At 43.0% G+C, this 26,455-nt stretch overlaps 1 protein-coding gene across 14 annotated transcripts in view; it reads right to left on the bottom strand.

Moving 5' to 3' along the window:
• LOC124114595 (calmodulin-A-like) overlaps window positions 1–26,455 on the bottom strand; it is a 208,107-nt gene that overhangs the window by 47,210 nt on the left and 134,442 nt on the right. The window contains exon 1 of one of the 14 annotated variants that reach the window (XM_048393176.1): window positions 19,048–19,232. The exons of 12 other annotated variants lie outside the window; for them this stretch is intronic. The gene's annotated coding sequence lies outside the window, so the exon portion shown is untranslated. Of the gene's footprint in view, window positions 1–3,184; window positions 3,204–19,047; window positions 19,233–26,455 lie in introns of those variants that run through there. One more of the 14 variants, XM_048393196.1, reaches the window with a different exon arrangement.

The raw sequence follows: 26,455 nt of genomic DNA on the forward strand, positions 1-26,455 counted from the left end.
TCCTGACACTTCTTGTCCAGGAATAGTCACAACTCATCTACAGTCGATTAGCTCATTCGCTTCAATGTGCGCTGCCGCGAGCTCAAAACAAGGTTATCTCCTCTTGGAGACCCCCGACCGCTAGAGGGCAGCATAAAGAACCTTTGAGCAGGGGCCCGTTCCACAAAGCTATCTTAGCGCAACCAGAGACCATAATTATATTATAATATATATGGTCTCTGGCGCAACGGCTTTCGTAAGCCTATATTAAAGGATGGTGGTTACGATCATTTTTACTATAGCTACGTTAGCTTTGTGGAACGGGCCCCAGGACCACATGATGTTGTTTAACGCCGCACTCAGCAATATTCCAGCTTTATTACGGCGGTCTGTAAATAATCGATTCTTGACCAGACAATCCTGTAATTGGCATCATAAGCATTGGTTTACCCTATTGGGACACGATGACATACCTCAAACGTGTTAAGAAAAGCGTGGGTTGCTGACGATCTATTCTAATCCGGATCTTCACGGGTTCCACGTGGTGTGAGTGAGTGAGTGAGTGAGTGAGTGAGGTTTTACGCCCCTTTTAGCAATATTCCAGCAATATCACGGCGGGGGACACCAGAAATGGGCTTCACACATTGTACCCATGTCGGGAATCGAACCCGGGTCTTCGGCGTGACGAGCTAACGCTTTAACCACTAGGCTACCCGACCGCCCCCCACGTGGTGTGAAGATAAGACACTTTAAAAACAAAACTAACCCTTTAATTTGAAATGAAATGAGCACTAACTTTCAATTGTGAGGTAGAATTGCAATTGTGAGGAAGACACCATGAAAAATATATTAAGGTCTCTCGTATATATCTTCATTAGCATCCTGAAACAGCATTTTAAACTCATGTCTAATTCATTGTATTAATGTGATTATATGTACATGGTCCGAAACACATACATATACATACAAAACACATAGCAGGGCTAATCTGAACCGTACTGATGTACGCTTTTAGGCGTTTGCTGACGTAGGTTTTGACATTTGGATTCATGATTATTTTACTGAATCTTAACGATCTTAATTGAAGTTGAACTGCTCGTGACGCAAACGACGGCCTACTTCCCATATTTCACGGTCTCTGTGGAAAGATTGGGTATAACAGATTCCCAGCGAACAATCGAAACAAACTTAGACGTGTATCTCCATGGCTCAGGCAGTTCTAGACAGTGAGAGTTGAAAGCATATCTTCTCAACATCAAGCTGCAATCATCTACCCTTTGATATCTGGACCGTTGTCAGCGAGGCACGTGCTTTTCTTCACACTGCGTACAAGCGACGCGTAACGTAAAGCTGTATTTGTCAGCTCCCGTCAACGCTGTTATTGGAATTGGGTTGATGTATGGAGTTTCAATCAACTAAAGGCGTACTGTCATGTTAAGATTTAGCAATAAACAGATCACAGGAGATTTGAAAAAAACGATTTAGGTCGCGTTCAGAGTATTGCATTTTCTCTGTGTGTGTGTGTGTGTGTGTGTGTGTGTGTGTGTGTGTGTGTGTGTGTGTGTGTGTGTGTGTGTGTGTGTTTTGCGTGCGTCTGCCTGCAGGTTTTATAGTCACCGAGATACCATGCCGCAGTTAACATAGATACCCAACTCAGATACTTTATACTGACTCCGAGCCGACTAGTCTTTGTTTTAGCCCGTTATAGCCGAGCACCAGACAGGGTAACAACAAGTGACATCGTTTAACGTATTTTGGTATGACGCGGCCGGGGATCGAACCAGAAGCAGAGAATAAAGGTTTTCCTGAAACCATGTGTAATAATCTCAACAAACACGAACACAGTATATGTGATGAAGATGGGTTTGATTCTTCCATGTATGCATTACTTTTTACGATGAGCATCACTGGAGTCAACATTGGAGGTATTTGCATCAAAGGTATAACGCAACCCATATAATCAGGAATATTTTCCAACCAAACTGATTTCAACATACGGCCTGGAAACAGTTTATCTTCACGCGGGTAACACGGAAAACAGCAGACCCGTCATCTCAATCAAGACAAGCAGCGTTACGACGTTAGAACATAGACGCTTGTTTCTCCGTCCCATTGTACAGTAGGTAACTGTCTGACTGGAGACGGCCCACAGCCACACCGCTAGGGGAAGGCGGATAGTTAATTACTCAACCCCCTCTTCCCTTGAACTTACATAACGCCGAAAGATACGTTACAGTGATCGTCTGATCGTAAGCCCAGATTAATACAAATGTGTTTAGAAATATGTGAACGTTATCAAGGTCTGGTGCCTGGTTCACGGCAAACTGTAAACTCTGAACTTGTTGTCTGTTTAGGTTTGAAGGTATTATTGTAAACACATGGATAGATCTGGAGGATCTGGTTTTATAACATACACACGTGGATAATACGTTAGAGCTTTGTATCTTACAGGAACATGCATGGAACCCCTTTAGACTAACATCTAGTCTCTGAAATGAACAGATCTTACAGAAAAAAACGATTGTTAAATTACCTTAATAAAAATGTAATAAAAAGGAACCCAGAGACACTTCATTTCCTGATACCGCAGTAATCTAGACTTGCCAAACATTATAGAATTGCATGGATATTCACGGGGTCGTTATAGAACCGGGGTCTTCAGAGTGAGGAACCGAACGCTTTAACAACTCGGCTGAACCTAGACTTGCCAAACATTATAGTGAGTAAGTGAGTGAGGTTTTACGCCGCTTTTAGCAATATTCCAGCAATATCACGGTGGGGGACACCAGAAATGGGCTTCACACATTGTACCCATGTCGGGATTTGAACCCGGGTCTTCGTCGTGACGAGCTAACGCTTTAACCACTAGGCTACCCGACCGCCCCAAACATTATAGACGGATATTCACGGGGTGGTTATAGAACCGGGGTCTTCAGAGTGACGAACCGAACGCTTTAACAACTCGGCTAACTTAAACTTTAAAAACTCGACGCGCAGGTACGACTTTCTTCAATCCAGGATTTTTAGCCCTTTAAAAAAAGGTCTCATACTTCATTCGACATATTCTCCACCGAAAACACAACACTGCCATGCTAATAGTGTGTTAAACTGCCGGATTGATACACGTTATGTAACGTTTGGTAAATTCAGAGAAATATATTCCATGCAATGAAACAAAGGCTTACATGGGTGCCCGATTCCTTACCTTTGAAAGAAACGCAGGCTAATATCCCATGACGGAGACGGAACACTGTGCTATACACTCCATACTGCTTCAACGGGGGATAAATCACGGACTGTGCACAGAGCAATATCTTTGAAGGTTGGTGGTTAATTTGGAATATTGCTGTTCAGTGATGATAAAGTAAATACTAGCTGCATGAGTCTGGAACTGGTTTGCTGATGTCTGATACCACCTTGTTTCAATTACAAGTGTAATCGAGGTGATACTAGAAGGGTATAGGGTTACGAAGCTGGATATCAGTTTGCCTTAAGTGTGTTGAGGAGTAACCTGGATCTCGTTTTACGGCTCGGATCAATTTGCCGTACGATTGGTTTATGCGTGTTGATGTCAATTTTAACAGCTCATTATGTACGATTTGACGCAATTTACTCTCACATATTTTATCCCGTGGTATTTTCTAAAGCCAAAAAGTGCGGATTGGGATTACTGCCTTTAAAATAAACAAGCGTATAGTCGACGAAGTCATCTATATCCCCCGCCTTTTTTAACACGTTATGGTCCCAAACCAGGTAACTGACCCAACATTTCTCTTAGCCCATGTCAAAATAGCTGTAATGGAAATTCTAAAATATACATTTCTAAAACTCCTTAATATCAAATGGCACCAGTTCAGTATGTGCTTTATATGTAGACATGCAATGTTTGGCAAGGAAATATTTACCAGTTTATTTGTTATACTCCATAAGTGAACCCACCCTATAATAGAACCTAAGTCCAACTTGTTGCCATGAAAACGTAAAACATAAAATTTTATAAAACTCCTAAATAGCAAAAGGCACCAGTTCAGTATGTGTCTGGTAAACATGCAAAGTTTTGTAAGAAATTATTTAACGGTTTTTGAGTTACGCTCCGGAAACGAACAGCACCCTCATAGAACCTAAGTCCAACTTGTTGCCATGGAAACGTAAAAAATAAAAATTTATAAAACTCCTAAATAGCTATAGGCACGAGTTCAGTATGTGTCTGGTAAACATGCAAAGTTTTGTAAGAAAATATTTAAAAGGAGCCAACCCATTTTTCTCATATTGGGACTCGAACCCACATCTTCGACGTGAGGACGTGACGACGCTTCAATCGCTAGGCTACCGTCCCGTTCTCGTGTCATCAATGAAGGGCAGTCATCGACGGCGTGGTTTGCCTGGTCCAGGTTCGATTTTGTACAGGCCATCGCGATATAGGTGGAATATTGCTCAGTGAGTGAGTGATGTTTTACGCCGCTTTTAGCAATATTCCAGCATTATCACGGCGGGGGACACCAGAAATGGGCTTCACACATTGTACCCATGTCAGGAATCGAACCCGGGTCTTCGACGTGAAGAGCGAACGCTTTAACCACTAAGCTACCCGGCCGCCCGGAATATTGCTCAGTGCGGCGTTAAGAAACAGACATGCATTCTTGTCAGCTTTGATCGTTATAAACCGTTAGAGTCTAACTGGGGCAGCTTTCAACGGCAGCGATCTGGGATTCGATCTGGAACCCATGATCAGCAGATCCTGGAAGGCAAGGGGCGCAACTCTGAAAAGAGCTGACATAAGGAAGGGATATTCAGGCCGTGGTCGAAACGCACACCACACAATAGCTAACGTAGACACGACGTGTAACAGGTGTGGTATATTATCCCTGAATGTTCACGATGTGAAGAGGGTAGGGGGTGGAACCCCCAATATGTGTGTCAATATCTGCCAAGAAAATTAACTCAGCAGTGCGAAGGATAGGATATATATATATCCACGTTCCGTCATCACATACAGTACCGAATGGCCCTGATTATGTATAATCTGGGTTTTGTAGGTAAATATGTGTGGTAACTTCCTGGAGCTAGCTGGAATGATACCATACTCATTACAGGGCAGTATGGGAAAAGTCGTAGCCCTGATCGAGCAGAATGACAGAGACAGCACGCAGCCAACGTTTCGCACATATTATTCTATAATAGCCGGGAATTACCACTGGTTTTTGCTTACGTTTTAATTTAAGCACGCCATGCTCCAATTTGCGAACTCCGCATCCGCGAGTGGTGAACTGGAAACGTCAATCATCGACATTATTGTGACAGCTAGAGTACAGAACAGGTGGAGTTTCACGCGGACACTGTAGGAAATTGACAATTCGAGGATGTCAGAAAATCAACACATTCTGGCAGATGAAATAAAACATTCATTTACGCTGGACAGATCTGGTTGTACGTCAATAACATCATAATAAAAACACACTGTGCGCACGATTAGAAAGAGTGAGTGAGTATGGTTTTACGCCGCTTTTAACAATATTCCAGCAATATCACGGCGGGGGACACCAGAAATGGGCTTCACACATTGTGCCCATGTCGGGAATCGAACCCGGGTCTTCGGCGTGACGAGCTAACGCTTAAACCACTAGGCTACCCGACCGCCCCTGATTAGAAAGATCGTTGTGAAACAATATCGCTTATCACAATGACGGTAATCGCAAATGATATCGATTTTGCTACTGACATGATTGACATGCCATATTGGCGATATGGCAAATGCATGTAGTGAGTGAGTGAGTGAGTATGGTTTTACATCGCTTTTAGCAATATTCCAGCAATATCATGGCAATATCCGGAAATGGGCTTCACGCATGTGGGGAATCAAACCCGGGTCTTCGGCGTGACGAGCAAACGCTTTAACCACTAGGCTACCCCACCGCCCCTCCAATGCCTATAGGCGTCGTGGGATACTGGGCCCAGCAACTGGTGAAACAAAGAAATGTGTCCTTATTTTTGTCAGGAATTACCCAATCTAAAGAAGTTTCTTTTTGTCAATGAATCAACCGACAGAGGGCACCTATTGGAGGCATGTATGAGTGAGGGCGTATAATTAATGCTCCTTATATTCCTGCAATATCAATGAGGGGGGCACAAGAAATAAGCTTCAAACAGCGTATTCACATAGAGAACCAAACCAGGACTGCGGCGTGACGAGCTAACGCTTTAACCACTAAGCTACACCATCGCAAACTCTCATGTGTGCATACTGTCACAGAAGTGGCGGTTACGCAGTGAGCGCGATTTTATACCGTGTTCAGCAATATTCCAGCGAGATGTTCCTTCACGCGAGCCAGAGTATCGAACCCGGCGTGCAAGCGAACACTTAACCACGAGGCTACATCGCCGCTCCATACAGAGTTACAGCATAACAACAGCTACCGACCGAGGAGCATCGCCTTGTGAGTTTGTCGAGTGAGACGTTTTTGTGCTACGCCTCGACGTTCCAGCAATATCCTGTACACGAGGAATTAGCTATACACATTGTATTTAGAAGGGAATCGAACCATTAGGTGCTACCCGCCGCCCCGCTACAGTCACCTGAAGTGACGGAAGAGCAGCACCAGCGATGGACCCGTGAAGATTCGGGGTAGAAGAGGTCTTCAGCAACCCATGCTTGCCATAAAAAGGCGACTATGCTTGTCGTAAGAGGCAACTAACGGGATCGGGGGGTCAGGCTCGCTGACTTGGTTAATACATGTCTTCGATCCCAATTGCGTGGATCGATGCTCATGATATCAATCACTGGATTGCCTGTTTCAGACTCAAATATTTACGGACCGCCGTCATTCAGCTGGAATATTACTGAATGCGGCGTTAAACAACAAACAAACAAACGATAGTGTAGGCGACTGCACGGAGGTCCGTCCGAAGTGATTGATCGAGCTTACTTGGCGTATTCCCCGATACATCAGGAGATCGATAGCACCAAAATAAACAGTGGGAGCAACAGTTACACAACACAGAGCATCAGTCTCGACACGAGGCAATACCTGACTACATCTAAATACAGCTGAAATATGACTTTTCTCTTTCAATTAACAAAGCAACGCACCAAGGCTTGAAGCAAGCGAAGCGTCAGTTTAGCATCGATTAATAATCGACATCTTTGATTAACAGGCGTAGCAAACGAGAACGGGAAATGAGAAGTGGCCCATTTCACATTATTTGCTTATAAAGTTGAATATATTCGTGATATAATTTTAAGACATGGGTTGAAGCGAATGTTGATGAATTTGTAGAAGGTTTTATTAAGGAACAACTGTAAAACGAAGTTGTAAGGAGGACGCAGGGACATCTGCGCACGTTATTGGATTTTAGGGAGATAGAAGTAAGAAAGTGACATACATGTTTGTTTTTCTGTTTAACGCAAAAAAAACTGGTGCTGAAAGAAATGTAACCTTTGTCACAAATCTGTTTTAGGCGATGAATATCATTACTTGTTACATGATTACATTGTGTTTGTCCTTACATATCAACTTTACACAATTTCCCTCTGTCCATAACATGATGTATATGTTTCAATGTAAATGTTCTTAGGAAACTGGCAACATTCTCTGAAATCATTATATTAGTAATACATAAGTGAGTTTGATGTTATGCTGCTTTTAGCAATATTCCAGCAAAATCACGGCGGGGGACACCAGAAATGGGCTTCACACATTGTGCCCATGTGGGAATCGAACCCGGGTCTTCCGCGTGACGAGAGAACGCGTTAATCATAAGGCTACCCATCACCCAAAGAATCATATGAAAAGCTCTTACCCACCAACGACTGGATATAATAAATACAGATCGCCATTGTCCAAATTTATATGCTCTGTTAACTTCAATATGCTGTGTTATATAGCATTGAGTGTCAATAAAGTTCAGTTCAGATAAATGTGTCAATATGAAGTAGTAGTAGTAGTAGTAGTAGTAGTAGTAGTAATAATAGTAGCCTGGACAAATAGAATAGTCATTTGCGCTCAACTCATAACAACATTTTCATTCACTCTTTAGTTTTGGACACCATTTCCCCATTATAAGTTGAGGAACGATGTTTTAGAGAAATAAAGATGAGAGTTACCTCCCCTATTCGGTACACGCGTCCTTCTGAACCCAACCCGTGCACGAGTACCCGCCAAAGCCCAAAACGACTCATGATAACCAGCGGTGCTACAGTGTGGTGAAACCAATATTCCGCAGTACAGTTCATTAGCAGTTCATCATTGCAGTAATACACGGGCTGATGTGTAGAGCTGTCAGAGTTCATTTCTAGGACAGGAATAAACTGCCCCAGCAACGATGTCTCTTTGTAATGTGAGTTGTATGGACACGTCAGAACCGACGAGATCACGCGAGAGTATGAAATAGAGTGACGATGTCAACTGGAATTATGAACTGTCTCAGTCAGTGCCACAAGGCTGAGGGTTATGAATTCCGGATGAAATCGGAGCGTGGTGGGTTACGAGGTCACGACAGGCTGGACCATGATGTCAATGATGTCTTGGGAAAGATGGACGATTCTCCTGAATGTACAATCATATAAGACAGCAGATAACAATACACGTTCAAGACTGATTTCTAATTTAGGCTTGGTACTGTTAATAAAGAGGTGCCATGAGCTCTCTCTCTCTCTCTCTCTCTCTCTCTCTCTCTCGCTCTCTCTCTCTCTCTCTCTCTCTCTCTCTCTCTCTCTATGAATTTAAATTATTTTGCATCTAAACTCACGACAAATCGAGCAATACGTAACATTTGTGGAGTAAGTTAAGTATTTTATGGAAATTGATTCTGTGATCACCATATTCACGTACATCAACTGCCTGCTGTCTGAACGCTGACTCCACAAGTCCCTCGTTACCATGCATTACACTGGTGGGGTGTTCGCGCTGAAGGGTCGGCTTCTGCCCATAGTCTGAATGCCGTCTTCGTGAGGCCCTCGTTACCATGCATTACAGGAGAAATACTTAATAACTTACAAAAAACGATTTTTTTGGTGTAAAACGACGCGCATCTTCGAAACCCCGGGGACTAGAGTGAATGCGTGAATTGTATTTAACGCCGCATACAGGAATATTCCAGCAAAATATGCAGTCATATATATCATGTACATATTCTGGACCAAACCAGTGACTGCCAACATGGACAGCGATCTACGCCACCACCCGATCCCACTGACACCGGTTCCGGTGGCCTATGGTGCCCCACAGTTGACGCCGGAACACGTGTTGATGCCGGTGTGGTTTGTAACGCCAGTTATGTACAGGGTGGAGAAGATTGCCTGACGCTCAACCCTTTCAAAAATGAAAAGGGTTAATTGAAAGGAACCTCTCTAACAATACCTTCCCAAAAGGGACGGGGTGCAGCTAGGCTATGGATAAGATAAGATAATATTTATTGCACAGAGCCGTTCGAATACGGGACAGATTCAATTTTAAAAGACAAGACATTATGATTCATATATACATATATACAGACACACATAATTTACTTTCCTGTAGACACATACAAAAACAAAACAATCAATATTACATATTTGATGATATTATTAATATACAAAAAATGTCAACGGTTGATTATGAAGGGGTATTTATTGTTTGAAATGATAGATAAGGAAACCCCTAGCATGTTAAATAAAACAATCACCCTATCCCATTCTGATGTTCTCGGCTCCGAAACTAAGGAGAGTTTTTCTAATAATTAATTTTGTTTAACCTAATACACAACTTTATCTCGTGGACTACGTTACTTTAAGACAGCTCTGCGCGTCCTGACTTGAATAACCAGCACACGGACATCTTACACTTCATGATCAATACTGGCTACTGCCTGGCAACTTCGCATTCACTGACCATTATAGCATCGGCGCCGAACCAACTGACCAAAGACGGTAAATAGTGTTGACATGACGTGGACGACACGATCTGATCAAACCAAAATTGCCGAATACCCCAATCATCCACAAGTGACACTATCGCGACCAGCAACAGATGATCTCCGGCAACACGGTTGTCTAGACGTTCGGTGTCCCTTCAACCACCAGTGCATTCAGATGGACAGAAAACCACTCGATATGATGGATCACGTGTTCTGATAGAAGCAAGAGGTTATAGATCTACTCACGTCCCACCGACCGGAGCTGACACCGTGATACAGATGAAATACTGCTCAAAGTACCGTTAAACTCTACTCCCCCCACATTCCGAGACAAACAACCGCGTACTTTCATCAGCCGCAGTTTCCACTGATCTGAAGCATCGTAGCTCTTGCAGAACTGTGCCGACTCAAGAGTGAGTGAGTGAGTTGGGTTTAACGCCGCTTTTAACATTATTCCAGTTATATCACGGCGTGTCAGCTTAATGTGGGAGGAAAGAACGAAGTGATGCAGGTCTAAGACGTTTACCACTTCGGTGAAACCCACGAGCACGGGTATGGTGCTGACAAACATAGAAACATAATTGGGGCGAACCGGGATTCGAACCCACAATGATAGGTTTCTGGCGTGCCCAAGGGACGCAACTCTGCACAGCAAATCGCGGCGCCTTAGACGACTGGGCCACCCGTGCCCCCTGCCGACTCAAGAACCTCGGGTTCGAGTCTCATATTCGCCCTCATATTACAATAATACCCCGTCTACCAGTACCATTAGTCACAAATACATCCAGCCATAAGATTGGCCAGGCCTAGTCTTGTAAAACAAAGCATGTCGTCTGACCGGCCTCACTTGACAGGCATGTCACAAGTAATGAGAGCCTGGCGGAAGGCAAAAGCTACATCTAAATATAAATATAAATAATTTCACCCAATATTTGTCTGTGCAACTTCAGACCTCGTAATGATAAATTTGTTACATGTGTCACAGAGTGACTTGACAGCATTTGGACAACATAATATATTTAAAGAATTATAGCTTCCCTTTTGTACAGCATTGAGTCCATATCGTTAGGAAATCTAGACAATTAAACATTATGTAATCCATGTGTAGCAGCTGTCAGTTGTTCCATTGTCTAACAGGCATTTCACATTATGACATTTAGCCTTAATCTATTTCCCCCTGGGCCGTGTCTGTAATCACATCCATTAGTCTCATACCCAGGGTAACGCCATTGTCTCTTCGTATGTCTATTGTTGTCTAATGGCGTATATATATGTTTACATCTTTACTATTAGTTTCGCCCCTTTCGGAAACACATTAAATGGCCTGACCGGGCCCGTGTGCGAAATACGCATCAGTCGGAAAGCGCACGTTAAATCTCCAAAGTAAGTAAGTATGTACTATTAGTTAGTCTGGTATTCCGACAGCACCTGTATGTTCAGCCGCGAGTAGGATACGCCTGCTTGCTGGACTTGTAGTAGTTGAGTTGGAATCTCCGCTCGACATATTTCTATTGTATTCGTTTGTTTTATTGCCGACTAAAGAAGTTTGGACTATCGGATTCTTCGTCTTCGATCTGAGCTAATGTCCCTATCAACATACGCGTTGACACATGGAACGTGGGACTCGGGGTGTACAGGTTTTTTCCAGCTGAAAGTTCGTGTTTGCACCTTGACCTTCGGTCTCGTTGTGTAACAGGTCATACAGCCGATGAAATCTTGTACACACATTCGCCTACTCATGCGACACATTGCCGTGCTAGTGTTTAGCCAACGTGGGAGTCATTCACCAGAAGCGTCACTTTTGGTTTTCCTAAAATACTAAGTTGACACGTCATAAAATATATAGACCTGTTCACAGCGACGGTAACCACTCTCACCCTGCCCAACTACATCCTTCAGGTGAGGTGAGGTGAGGTGAGGTGAGGTGAGGTGAGGTGAGGTGAGGTGAGGTGAGGTGAGGTGAGGTGAAATGATGTTTAACGTGGCGTGCACGCGTGCGTGTGTTTTTGCTTGTACGAGACCTGTTTTATTGTGCTAGCCCACTGAGATACCATGCCACAGTTGTAACATGGCTACCCCATTCAGACATAGTATACTGACACCCAGTATTCCAATAATGCCTAGCTGCGGGAAGGGAAACAACAAGCACAATTTCTTAACGTTTCTTGGCACGACGCGGCGAGGGATCGAACCACCTTTGGCTCTCCGACCAGGCGCTTTATCCACATCACCATGATCAATATCCTTCAGGATGAGACGAGAGTGCCAAGCGTCAAGCGAGAATGTTTGCCACTTCACCTGGCGTCGGGGCGAGTGTAGCTATCTATATCTGACCGCTTGTCCCTACCTGGCGCAGCTAATTCCAAGGGACAGTCAGACAATCAAATTACCTTCACAGCTGGCAGAGGCAGCTAACATAGAAGATATGTACAGGGATCAGCGCCACATAACGTTACCACGACATTCAATATTTTACATTTCCCGTGAGATGGTATTTACATCCCTGTTTGAAAGAGGTTTTTACAAATTAGATTCAGAAAGCATAAAGTGTTCTATTCGAACAACGGGGACGTAGTTATCGAATAGGATTGAGGCATATGCATATCAAGACGCAAGAACTAATTACATTGCACGTAAGCCAAGTCGGCGTCTTGACAGCTTACACATTTAGCGTAAACTATCAGGAGAGCATCGCACATGTATAAACTGTCAACACATTAAATAAGTACGCGTGTACCTACTTTAGATTCAACCACAAACTGATGCCCCTCCATTGCATTGAATTTAACTTTTTAATCAGCACCATTCTGGTTATAGCACTTTTGAGAAACAGAGAATGCGCTTACAACATTGCAACCACGTGGAAATTTCAACCCGTTTTATTGGCATGACAAGGGTGAATTTTAACCATTACGTTACACAACTACCCTCAATATAAATAAAAGCGACAATACCTTTTCCATATTTACAAGAAAGGTCTGCTAAAAGCAGAGTCGATTGTACGATTCCGACTATATCATGAACATGTTTTTTATGAATAAAATAGTGATGAAACCAACTGTTCGCGAAAAGGTGAGCGTATCTTGCCCCACCGGTGACATCCCTCACACACACATGCAAAGGCAAGTAAATTGCTTACCTGAAAAAACACAATACGGGAGCAAACGATATGGTACAAGTCAAAATGGGGTATATTGGACATCGTTTTTGTCACTGATGCGTCAAATTTGGAAATGTCCTCCACATGTCTACCGTAAACTTTTTGAAACTTTCACTGAGGCCTTGAATGTTGTAACCCTGATGAAACAACTTCTGGGCAAGACTCGTATGACGCTCTTTGAAACCTTGGAAGACAGAGCATGCTCGTTTGTACCTCAAACGTTGTGAGATGCAAACACCAAAGGATTGAGCTGCTGGAATATTGCTCGACATAAAGGGAAAGTTGACTATTGGAAAATCTTGTGGAGAGTGTTTTGTCACTCCGAATCTGTATGGATAGATCTAAGTATGACAGACGAGGTCTCGCTGGCTTCTTGTATTTCTAGCTCACGTGGGTAAATCTGTGGAAGGGAATTGGCTGTTTGATGGTTAATGAACGATATCAGATCATTGATACACCTGAAGCTTGCTCAAGTTAAACTCCTTGACCAAATTACCTCGTTTTGACTTTGCTATACCGAGCAAAAATTCCGATACATATGCATAACGAAACAAAGGGGAGCACAATAAGTGCCTATTGGCATGCCTTGTTCTGCTTAAATGTCTTACCCACAAATTGTACATAGATGCTATCGATGAGGAACTTACGTTTAAAACACACGATACGTAAAATGAAACAGAGAATAATCTGCAAAATGCCAGCTCATGATTTTACAGTTTGGGGAAGTGGTGCTTTGTGCCTTTGGGAGAAGCTTTGTCTTGTATGAAAGACAGCCTAAGTAACAGAAACGTCAAAGATAGAACCGCCAGACAGCCAGCGCTGACCGGAGACGCACAGCAGAAATACCGTTGGTCATCTTGCTGAGGAAATGAAAGCCAGGGGCAGACACTAGCCACACGCCTACCCTGGACGATCCCCAGGGCGAGGACAAATAAGTCTCATCTTGAAGGGGATGAGGGTCACACAGATTAAACACAGGTGCAGCCGGGCTAGCTGGTGTAAGTCAGTTACATGGCTACAGTGTTTGGTCTGTGTCTGAAGACAGTGGTGACTCAGTAGGCGAGAGATGCTACAGTCTGGTTATAGAGTCTACGTTGTTTGAAATAACCCTGTAACACTGTCAACAGCCAAAGCAAATCATCTTCGTGTACTATCAATGACGCTTGTAGGCTGAGAATGGCGAGTACTGTAGAGCGTCTGCGCTCGGAGAGACACAAGGATATAACATTTATGGATCAAAGGAAATATGTTTTCTTACGCAATATGGGATGTATAATGTTCAAATATTCATACAAATATTCGTTGATTTGTGTGGGTATATTATAGAATTGTTCTGACGGCTGCTACAGGAGAGTCTTGATATGCCCATTTTAGAAATATATGCCCACTTTACAGACATATGCCCATTTTAGAAATATATGCCCACTTTACAGACATATGCCCTTATTAGAGATATATGCCCATATTACAGACATATATGCCCATATTAGAGATATATGTCCACATTACAGACATATGCCCACATTACAGATATATGCCCACATTACAGATGTTTATGCCCATATTAGAGATATATGCCCACATTAGAGATATATGTCCACATTACAGACATATGCCCACATTACAGATATATGCCCACATTACAGATGTATATGCCCATATTAGAGATATATGCCCATAATAGAGATATATGCTCACATTACAGAGATATATGTCCACATTACAGATATATGCCCACATTACGGATATATATGCCCATATTAGAGATATATGCTCACATTACAGATATATGCCCACATTACAGATATATGCCCATATTACAGATATATGTCCACATTACAGATGTATATGCCCATATTAGAGATATATGCCCATAATAGATATATATGCTCACATTACAGAGATATATATCCACATTACAGATATATGCCCAAATTACGGATATATATGCCCATATTAGAGATATATGCCCACATTACAGATATATGTCCACATTACAGATACATGCCCATATTACAGATATATGTCCACATTACAGATATATGCCCATATTACAGATATATATGCCCACTTTACAGACATATGAACTCGTCAGCTGTAATCACCAGCTCCTGTACCAGATCACGACGCCACCAAAGTCGGTAATCGATCCTTGCACCGACACTTACACTTTCATCGCCATGTGAGAATTTAGCCATTAACACTAGTGATCATCTACCCACTACATTGAGTTTTGGGAAAATCTTTAGCTCATCTTGCGCGTTCCTAATTGGTTTTTCGAAGGATGTGTTCCCTGCGACTATTCTGATGACAAATGAGTCCGTATCAAACATTGCAGTTGTTTCTGCTCAGCGAAGTCAGTCCATTCCTTCAGAACCAATGGCAACATACGCACATGTCACGTATGTAAATGTGTATAGCAATACGCAGAAAGAGAGGAAAGCACATATAAGGACATTCAAGCCATTATGTACATCTGGCTGACGGAATACCCATGTATATAACAGTAAATATGATCGGGCGAGGGTGGAACTCAGCGGTTGGGGGGTACACACTAGCGGAACAACATCATACCTTCGCTTGCTGCTGTCGCCTCATGTCGCCGGCTTGATTTAACAAACACTGTCATCGCCAGATGAAACCACCGTCTATTTATGCCAAGCTACGTTCCTACGCAAGAGCTGTTTATTATCACAACCTTTATCTACTGCCTATATATGGTAAACGTGATTTACATACAGGTAAAATTTACGCCGAAGAATATTTTCAATTGGAAGCCTGTGTCCACGTCACATACGACTGCAAGACAGTGTTTGTTGGCCACTGACTGCGATGTCTCAATATTCTGGGGTGACACATTGATGGCAGATATATCATTGTGATGGTGTCTAACTGTATTAGTAGTTGAGTGGGCGTGATCAGTGACCAGATCAGTTTGTTGTGATCATATCACAAACCTGATGTACAGATTTCAGCCAATGACTATTCCAGCCCACCACCCTGAGAGACGGATTAAATTACTCAATGAAGAATGGGGACCGGAAGGGGCTAACACACAGTGTAGACTCACCCACAGTAATCATTGCATCCAGCTAACGGAATTAAGAAGTTTAAGAAGATTTGATTGTGTTAGGGTGAAAGGGCAAACTGTGACATTTTCATTGATTGAAATACTAGACACTATTCTTGCATCCGTGATCTGAACACCTTACTAATTTGACTGCAATAGACATCGGAGTGACGCTGTATAAGTTTAACCGGTTCAACTGATGTGTTATTGACAGTTAAAGTGTTGGAGCTGTCACATACGGGGAAGCACTGAATGTCGCTCGGGTCATTAGAAACACGGGCGGTTGGGTAGCCTAGTGGTTAAAGCGTTCGACATGGGTACAATGTGTGAAGCCCATTTCTGGTGTCCCCCGCCGTGATATTGCTGGAATATTGCTAAAAGCGGCTTAAAACCATACTCACTCACTCCATTAGAAACACTGTGACAACGATAGTTATCCTGGCAATATTTGGTTTTGTCTGGTTGAAAAGTCCGGTTCAAATGATGTTTATTCGGTTTTTAACGGAAGAGAGATATTTCCTTGCCTAACTACGCCGCCATCATTCGTCACCACTCGCCCCTTTCCGTTGCCTACAAGAAGACTAATCCCCCAATCGATGAATGTTATATGTGAAAATACGACAAACCAAACAGAATGCGCATATGATTTCAAGTTCTTCGTCAAAGAATGCCTCAGGAATAATTTTTTAATTTTACATATTTCTTGCATCTAAAAATATACGGAGGCACAGTTCAATCACACTGTAAAAATCCGCATGTCAAGATATGCTTTAAATTGCATCTGAAATATATACGATATATGGGGAAATATATGTGAACCGTTACGCAACGAGTTGACAATTGTTTTAGGTATGCCCGTTTGCGCTAAGACGGAACCCGGTCGCAAAAATGGCCATAAGAGGGGCAGGAGTCGCTATTCGGCTTGTCCCGGAATAACACGAGTTGGTCACGAATGCGCCGCGATGTGCCCACTGGGAAAACATCTTAGTGACCTGGTCATTCGGAAAATAACCAGTTGAAACTTTTTTTCATGTCGTAATAGTTATTTTCTATTACCCAACAAGTGCTTTGATCATCCTTGACGCCGTTATTGCTTATTTAGCTGGTCGTTGATAATAATGCCTTAAAGAACACTGCGTTTGGCCAAGGTTCAAGATAAGGGTAACGTGTGACTAAGTGAAGGTGGTCCAAATGCTACTTGTGTAGCAACTTCTCATAGTTGGGTGTGTGGAGCAGAGCTTGAGAAGAGCGGCATAGTGGAATCATTATCATTTATCGGACTGAGGCGAAGTGACGTGAAATGTGGCCTTTCAAAGCACTGAAAGAGGAGCCGCTCTACTCAATGGTGCATAGATATTTTCAATCGATCTTTGTGGCACGTAGCCTAATTCTGGACAGGCAACGCTCATGAAGATGCTAAAACGTGGGCAGAGGAATGCGGTAATGGTCACGTTTTTGTATTTTCACAGACATAACTATCACTGGGAGCGAAAGTGTGTTTGCACGTTAAACACTCATGGTTGCTGTCTAGCCTAACCCCACCCATCTCAGATCTATCAGAGCGGAATTGCTTTCTTATTCATATACTCATCACCAGATGATAACAATTCATAAGCGATATCCATACTAAACAAAGTGGGCAAGGATTTGCTGAACTGCACAGACTCGTATAAAAGAAATATTGTTACAACGATTTGGACTTTTTAAAGAATTTGCCGACCATTACCCACACACAAAGAAAGTGCTGTAATGGACACATACAATGTAATGGTTTTAGTTGCTTTTAAACCAGACATGGCTAATTATCTTTCATTGTGTTTTCCTAACTAATGGTTGTTTTGAAACATATTCGGTATATACGTTCAGTCAACCAACCGGAAGCGCCTCCAGTGGTTTTAGCCTGTCAATTACCACGTCACTGTGTGCCCTGGAGCCCTGGAGCCCTGGTCGGGGCGTCGAGGCAGGTTGTTATGGCTTGTGAGCAAAAACATCATTGACAGTTACTGGTCAGGGCTGTAGCTGAGTGGGCAAATAGATTCATTGATCGATTTAACTGATTGAACATGCAGCGACCTTGTGGCCGAGATCTACTATAGCTGGATTGGGCCTTCAGGTGTGACCAAGATTGATCAATGTATGGGATTGGTTCTAAATGCTTTGTCGTGGATAATTACTCGAAACGACAGTGGTACCTTGACATTGCTTTTTATCACCAAACAATGCTACCTACAAAACATTGGTAACATGCATTGTTATCGAGGTCTGGGGTCGACATTTAAAGGCAACCTTTAAATACACCACAGTTTAATCATGAATAAGGTCAGCAGACGTCATTATGATGATTTAAAAGCATGCAGTTGTTTTACATACCAGTATACAGTCAATGGACAGGGTTCCATCTCGACCCGAGGGACAGCTAGCTGTCCCTTGTATCCTAATTACAGAACACTGAACCAGGCGTGGGGAGACCCTTATGATGGAGATGCGGGGATACATTATCGATCACATTATGTAATGGAACACACATGAAATCACGACCAAACAGCAGCGTATAACATCATGGGGTGAAACGCATTTGTCAGTCCAGGGCACATCGTGGTTTAAAACAACACCGAGAAAGCTTAGGCTTAGTGCCATATGTTTCCTTTGCAGATTAATATTCAAATGTGTATGATGAGCTCCGAAATAAATTTTCATGCCAAATAAATCAGAAAGACATCATATCCGACGCAATCAAAGCACTGAAACTTTAGGTTAACACTATTAACCAGAGGAAAGTCGAAATGCATTATGTGTAACGTTGATGGAAGATTACTCGTAACATTCACAAGTTAGCAGATTGGCCAAACTACATCGTTATCTGATCTGCTGGTTCCTCTGCCACCTTTACCAGACTTGGGGGTTCAGAGGAAGGTAGCGACAGACTAGATATGGGTACATGACCTACCTTGATTAGTTATATGGTCCAGCTAGTCCAAGGGCTTGACCACATGGTGGGAGTCCCGAGAGAGTAGAAGTACAGTAATCACATAGCTACTGGGGAAAGGTAGCCAGCCCGGAGAATCAGTCCCAACAGTGGATAACAGTAACACCAGTCAGATCTAACTCCGCTACAGGAACCGAGTTGCGGCCTATATTGAAACTGGTTGGCTCATAAACACCACGACTCAATCGATTATTGATCAGATTCCGGGCAGGCGGGCAGCGGGCGTACGAGAGGCAGGAGCAGACAGTAGGACAGAGAGAGGGGCTGGGGCATAGTCGACAGCCAACCAAATTTAGATCCCGTTAATACAAACACCCTTGGGTCTGGGTTGAGATGGAGGAACTATGAGGAGTGATGGGGATCATCGGACACATTGCTGGACTTGGTTGTCAGATTATCTAGAAACAAGATAGGTACTTTAACCCAAACGTACCCCATCTTGTTGTTTGGAAGAGTGAAGGGAATGTTCAAAGAACTAGAATGTTGGGATAATGGGCCTTGGCGTGGTCGTAGGTATATTAGCCGGCAGATGATTGGTGTTCATCAAGGAGAACCTAGCTTTGTAGAGAATTAAGGGTCAGTTTGATCAGAGAAATGTCTCAGCTGATGGAATAGATGGGCTTATAAGGTTGCGTGATCACCATATCGGAGTTAGGTGGGTTTAACATCGCTTGGAACAGTATTTCAGTTAAGTCACGGCGTGTCAGCTTTCTGTGGAAGGACTGACTGAAGCGTGGGAGACCTCTTGGTTGGTTCGTTGGTTTATGTCCTTGGTGAAAGCAATGACCACGACAAACCATGAATCATGATCAGGATCTCAAGGTCCTCGGACTTTGGCACGCCGAAGGGATGGAACTCCGCACAGAGAATTACGCCTGTCAAGAAGACTTGGAAAACCGTGCTCCCTACCATATTGGAAGTCGTGAAAGGAACTTGTCGCCCACGTGTTGACATGATAGCCTTATGAGCATTGCAGTTGCAGGGTCAACATAACGGAAATGGCTTTAAAGCAAAATTCGACTAAAATACTTTTTTTTACATGTTTCATGTCATTTTCCAGTTAACTAGAATCCATAAGGACAAGTTTTGAAATGTTTGGGAATTCCAAATTCCAAATTCCAAACGAGCGGATGATGTTTCTCGCCGAAACCATGACCTCAAGACAGTTAAGACAACATACTCCACGACCTGGGTTAGGTGTGTGTGTGAGAGTTGGGTTTAACGCCGTTTTTGACAGTATTCCAGTTATATCACGGCGTGTAACCTTAATGTGGGAGGAAAGCGCGAAGTGATGCAGGTCTCAGACGTTTACCACTTCGGGGAAACCCACGAGCACGGGTTTGGTGCTGACAAACCTAGAAACATAATCGGGGCGAACCGGGATTCGAACCCACAATGATAGGTTTCTGGTGTGCCCAAGGGACGCAACTCTGCACAGTTCATGTGCGTGAGTATTAGTACGTTTTTACCCTTCAGTTTGTTTGTTTGTTGTTTGCCACAGTCAGCAATATTCTAGCTATACGACGGCGGTCTGTAGATAATAGAGCCTGGACCAGACAAACCAGGGATTGACATCATGAGCATCGACCCATGCAATTAGGATCGATGACATGCATCAACCAAGTTAGCGAGCCTGACTTCAGACCAAACTGCAATCACCAAGCAACCGGTATTCTAAACTCTGAAAAGAAGATCTTGTTTTCCAAAAGAGGAGTAGATAAAATGGACAGACGATTCTTTAAAGAGCTCCCTAATGAAGAGTACAAACGCAGACAAATGGCAGCACTGCAAATTAATCAAATAAAACGATTGATTATTAAACGATATATGACAACTGTAAAACATCTGTTTCCTGTGAGCAACATCAATAACCAATCAGATCTGTTATCATAATTCAATGGATGCCCACGCCGGGCGGCCGGCATAAAACACCGGCAGATTGCTGCTTTTTGACACTGAGTAGCGATAGGGTTAACATCAAAGCTCCTTACACTGATAAGCGGTGTCATAGAGTACAAGTTGCTGTGGTTCAGCAGAAGGCTCGAGACAGCATTCAGAGCAAGATTACACACCGGTGGAAATTAATTTTCCAACGAGATGCATGTCAACATGCACTTCACACAGGTAGACCAGCGTATAGAGGGTCTGACTGTGAAGTAAAAGCTCATCGTATTAAACAAAAAGTAACCTGATTGCTGTCATTCTTGAGGTGAGGTGAGGTGAGGTGAAATGGAGTTTAACGTCGCGTCCAAGATTATTGCACTTATATTGCGATGTGCATGTACGTGCTAAAAACGTGAAAAATGAATATCATACAAATTAACCGAGAGAGCGAACGCCGTTTTACACTACATTAGCAACACTCGCAGTGACACACCTGATGATGTGAGTCATTGATTTGGGTTTAACGTCGCTTCTGTTGTGTGTGATCGTGACCACTTAATGGGTCTTGGAAAAGAAACCATACCCTGGTGTCAACTGATATTATCGACTGTCTTCATACACAATGCAGGAAGTCAATCACGACAAACCGGAACCACGTGGGTGAATGAGTAAATGTTGTTCCACGCCGCAGCAATATTCGTGTTATATCATACCGGCCTGAAAGTAATAAAGTATGGGTCAAACTGACCAATGGTTGGTGTTATAAGTCGAAGGGGGCATTGACTGACGAACACTGACCACTCGATCCAGTTTAGTCGCATACCACGACAAGCAATAGAGTGCTGGGGACCTTTTCTCTGAGGTGTAATCTGTCTGTACTGACGATAACAAATACATACTAGATAATTAAAACGCAAATATATAGATACTTATGACGTGTACCACATGCACACTTCCACATATACCAGTAACAACGAGAGCATTTATAATTTATCTTGAGATATAAATGAGTGAGTGAGTGAGTATGGTTTTACGCCGCTTTTAGCAATATTCCAGCAATCACACATTGTACCCATGTCGGGAATCGAACCCGGGTCTTCGGCGTGACGAGCTAACGCTTTAACCACTAGGCTACCCGACCGCCCGAGATATAAATGAGAGGATGTGTGACGGCAGGACCTTGAGATGTACATATAAGAGGATATGTGTGATGGCGAGAACAGGACCTTAAGCTTCAGATCTATGAGGCTATGTGTGACGCAGAGAACAAGATTTTGAGATATACATATCAGAGGTCATGGGTGACGAGAGGATTTTGATACTTAGAGGTGAGGTGAAATGGGGTTTAACGTCGCGTCCAAGGTTATTGCACGTATATAGCGACGTGCATGTACGTGTGTGTGTGTGGCTGCTTGTACTAGTCCGGACTGATGCCGATTTATAGTGCTAGCTCACTGAGGTACCATGCCGCAGTTTAACATGAATACCCGACTCAGACACAGTATACTAACTCCGAGCCGACCAGTCCTTGTTTTAGCCCCTTAATGCCGAGCGCCAGACAGGGTAACAACAAGTACCATCTTTTAACGTCTTTTGGTATGACGCGGCCGGGGATGGAACCCCGGACCTTCCGCTCTCCGGGCGGACGCTCTACCACTAGACCACGGAGGCGGTCTTACCATTTAAATATCAGAACCAACATGTATACATGATGAGGAGAACTGAATCTGGTTACAGCGAGCGTGGTTGAAACAAGGAGCAACGTCTCAACATCGTCTTGGACACCTGCTTCACTGAAACCCTTGTATCACATAACTCTCACGACCAACGTGGCGTACGAGGACCTAGAATGTCTCGGAATCCAAAGGGGGGTGGGGAACAAGAGAATCCTATGAATGGCGGCATGATTTACAGCTTCAAATATCAAAATCAGAGAATGCAATTAGCGCATTTCATGATTCCCACGCTTTCATGTAACTACTTACGCTTGTTCACGTAAGAGTAACGCGAACAGCTTTGAGGAACCCTACATCATATGCAACTTCACCGACTACGTGAACGTGGAGACCTGTGCGTCCGTCTGGTTCATTTTGACACCAACCATAGCTGCGTCTGCAAACGTATGTTGCAAGACAAATAGTATGTGTAAATGCCAGCTCCACACAGCGGATCATCAATCATACTCATCAGCAGTGCCGTGCGCAGTACCTTGGCGTCTCCTCTCCAACTCTCTCAATTGACGTCTCTTCTGTAGAATTCTGCTCTCATTACAGGTCGTCAGATGGCCTTAGTCATCTGCTTCCCTAATCCTATAGGTCAACTCGACGGTCAACTTGGCATTCAAGGATGCTGATGCTGATGCTGATGACATTCAGAGTTGAACAACAGAGGATTTCACACATCCACTTAATAAGGTTTGGCGAATAGTTAGTTGTCCATCAGCAAAACAAATGAGGCTTATTAGGGTTCACCGTGTGGTCAGCACCACGTTATTTGGTTCCTAATAGTGATTGTTTATCAATGTAGGACTAATGACCCTGAAACCCGTGTACGTTACGAGGAAAAGAGAATTTTGGGGTGTGGATTCATTCGTGGATCTTCCATTGGTATTCTGGGACCGCTTTCAGTATTCGGCTTCTTCGCAGAATGTATACGGGCGAAACTCAAAATTGCTTTTACACGGGAATAGTATTATAAGTTTCATTGCAAACACTTGACCAACTATACCGACGGTTATACACAGACATTATTTGAAAAGCCCCCAGTTCAAACTATCTTTCTCTCTCGTTTGTTTGTTTGTTTGTTTGTTGTTTCCGCACTAAGCAATATTCCAGCTATATGACGGAGGTTTGAATATAATCGAGTCTAGACCAGACAATCCAGTGATTGACATCATGAACATCGATCCACGCAATTGGGATACGATGACATGCATCAACCACGTCAGCGTGCCTGACCACCCGATCTGCAATGGAATCACAAGTATTATACTAGATGGTTCCGTGCAATCTTTAGTATGCTTGGGTTGTATATCATCGGACACACACAATCAAGAACGTCGGGATCATCGCACGAATATAATATATACATATTTACGCCGAGATGCCTACATTTCTCGCGAAGATAAACAGAACCTTTACATGTAACACTGAACGCTCTTCTTCCAAAAATGTTTGACGTAAAACCTTTTCGTGACCTGCAATAATCAGCCATGTTTTTACACAGACTGGTAAAATAGACTACAGTTCGTTATAGACGGCGGTCAGCTTAGGTAATACCAACCTGAAGTGCTCGCACCTGTATAGGGCTGTAACAGTCGGGTGGTAGGGTAACCTTACTGCTTGTTGGACGATGGTGAAACGAGAGTTTAGACATGTTGAATGACGGTCTGATCTGGACGTCGAATGCTGGTAGTTATAATACCACGAAGTCCCCATTGGGGGCACGGTCAGAGGAACACCCACCCATCCGGTATGACCCGACCCGTTTGCGTCGTGTCGCATAACCGATTTACCCATATTTGCTCTCGTATTGCAAAACAGCATCGCTGTTGCACATCGCGTTGTTGTTCATGGAACGGCAGGTACCTGGGTGACTTTTGTACCTGTTGGAATGTTACGTCATGGTCACGTTAGAGCATGGTAAATGTTACGTCATAGTCACGTTAAAGTATGGTAAATGTTAAGTCATAGTCACGTCAAAAGCTTGGTGAATGTTACGTCATAGTCACGTCAAAGCATGGTGAATGTTACGTCTTAGTCACGTCAAAGCATTCTGAATGTTACGTCATAGTCACGCCAAAGCATGGTTAATGTTACGCCAGAGTCACGCCAAAGCATGGTAAATGTTACGTCATAGTCACGCCAAAGCATGGTAAATGTTACGTCATAGTCACGCCAAAGCATGGTGAATGTTACGTCATAGTCACGTCAAAGCGTGGTAAATGTTACGTCATCGTCCGGTCAAACGGAAATTGTAACCAGTTAATATAGTCATGAGAATGCATGCTTTACATAATGCAGCTAACAAATTTGTTAAAAAGTAAATCTTCCGAAACTAGGCACACAAAAAACTCTTCTGTTGAAAATAAAGGTAACGTTTGCTCGTTGATATGGAACACCCGCCGTCCCGAACGCAATTTTACAATTCTCCGACATTGAAGCATACTTGTTCCCACCAGAACACAACAGTTAAACATGGCCAGAAATATACTTTTAACACCTTGTGTATTATCATGAACCTACAAACAACGCGTACAAACCGATTACGGACGTTCAGATTTCATAACATAAATCATTCGTAAACGACAACTTGACGCCCGTTACCATCAACTACACGGCCAAGTACGTTGGTGTTTGTAAATATGTTTGGCAGCATATGGGCCATATGACAGACTGTAATCATCCAGCAGATACCATTATGACTCATAACATTTTTCGAACCGATCATATCTGCATATGTGAGCAACATGTAGCTGAATATGTAGCGGAAAGGGCAATAGGTTAGCCTGTAATATATAATTCGTTCGCTCGCCACGCTCTAGACTTGGGTTCTATTTCCGTCATCAACAGTATCCAATATGGGATATGCTTAAAAGCAGTGTAAACTTCACTTGTTCTTCGTGTGCTCGTAAATTAACGTAAATACTTAGTCTAATATATTAGACAACATAGCAAAATACCTTGTTCTCTTTTACCGAAAGAAAAGGTAAGCATTTCGATGTAATTTTATTATTTCGATTACCAAATTTCTTCAACCTAAATTCAGAATTGTACAACATAAAAACAATGAATCAACTTTGTACATACGACGCTTTAGTGTCCTTTTTTGGACTATCAATCACGAAAGCATGTTTTAAGGAACGTCAGAAAGGTTACCCAAGTTCGAAATGAAATAGTCTAAAACCGTAACCAAAGTTAACATACAAAAAAAGAAAAAAAGTAAAAACCTTCAAAATCGGGACGGGTTTTATGGTCGATCTGCGATAAGAAAATTCAAGAATAGACTACTTCAAACAATACACTGAATTGGACTCGTTGATTCTTCTTGATGAGAAAGCGCAATATCACTTGCCCTTCACACCACCATCAGATGACTCAATGGTCATGGACATATACGGAAAGACCCAATTATGCCTGCAATATATATTTCAAAACATTTGGTACAAACCTACATGCACTGATAACATTGCTCAATACGGCTGAGTTCAACAGGTTTGCACTGTCTAACAAGCAGCCGAATTCGTTGAAATGTTACAGGCCTTTTGTTAGCTGCAAGCAATAAAGGACTTTCTGGCGATACAATTGTTGATGTCAAGGAGCGTTATCCCATGTTTATGTTCCATTCTTTTGTACCGAAATTATCCGAGAGGTCCTGAGCGTTCAACATATCCGGGCGCTCAGGTGACACCACAAGGTGAAGGCCACGTACCAGAATGGCCGCATGGACTTCGTCCAACACGTGCACGAGTTGCCAGAGTCTTCCT

This window comes from Haliotis rufescens, unplaced genomic scaffold (genome assembly GCF_023055435.1).
Source record: "Haliotis rufescens isolate VD_foot unplaced genomic scaffold, xgHalRufe1.0.p SCAF_1, whole genome shotgun sequence".
Taxonomy (NCBI): Eukaryota; Metazoa; Mollusca; class Gastropoda; order Lepetellida; family Haliotidae; genus Haliotis; species Haliotis rufescens.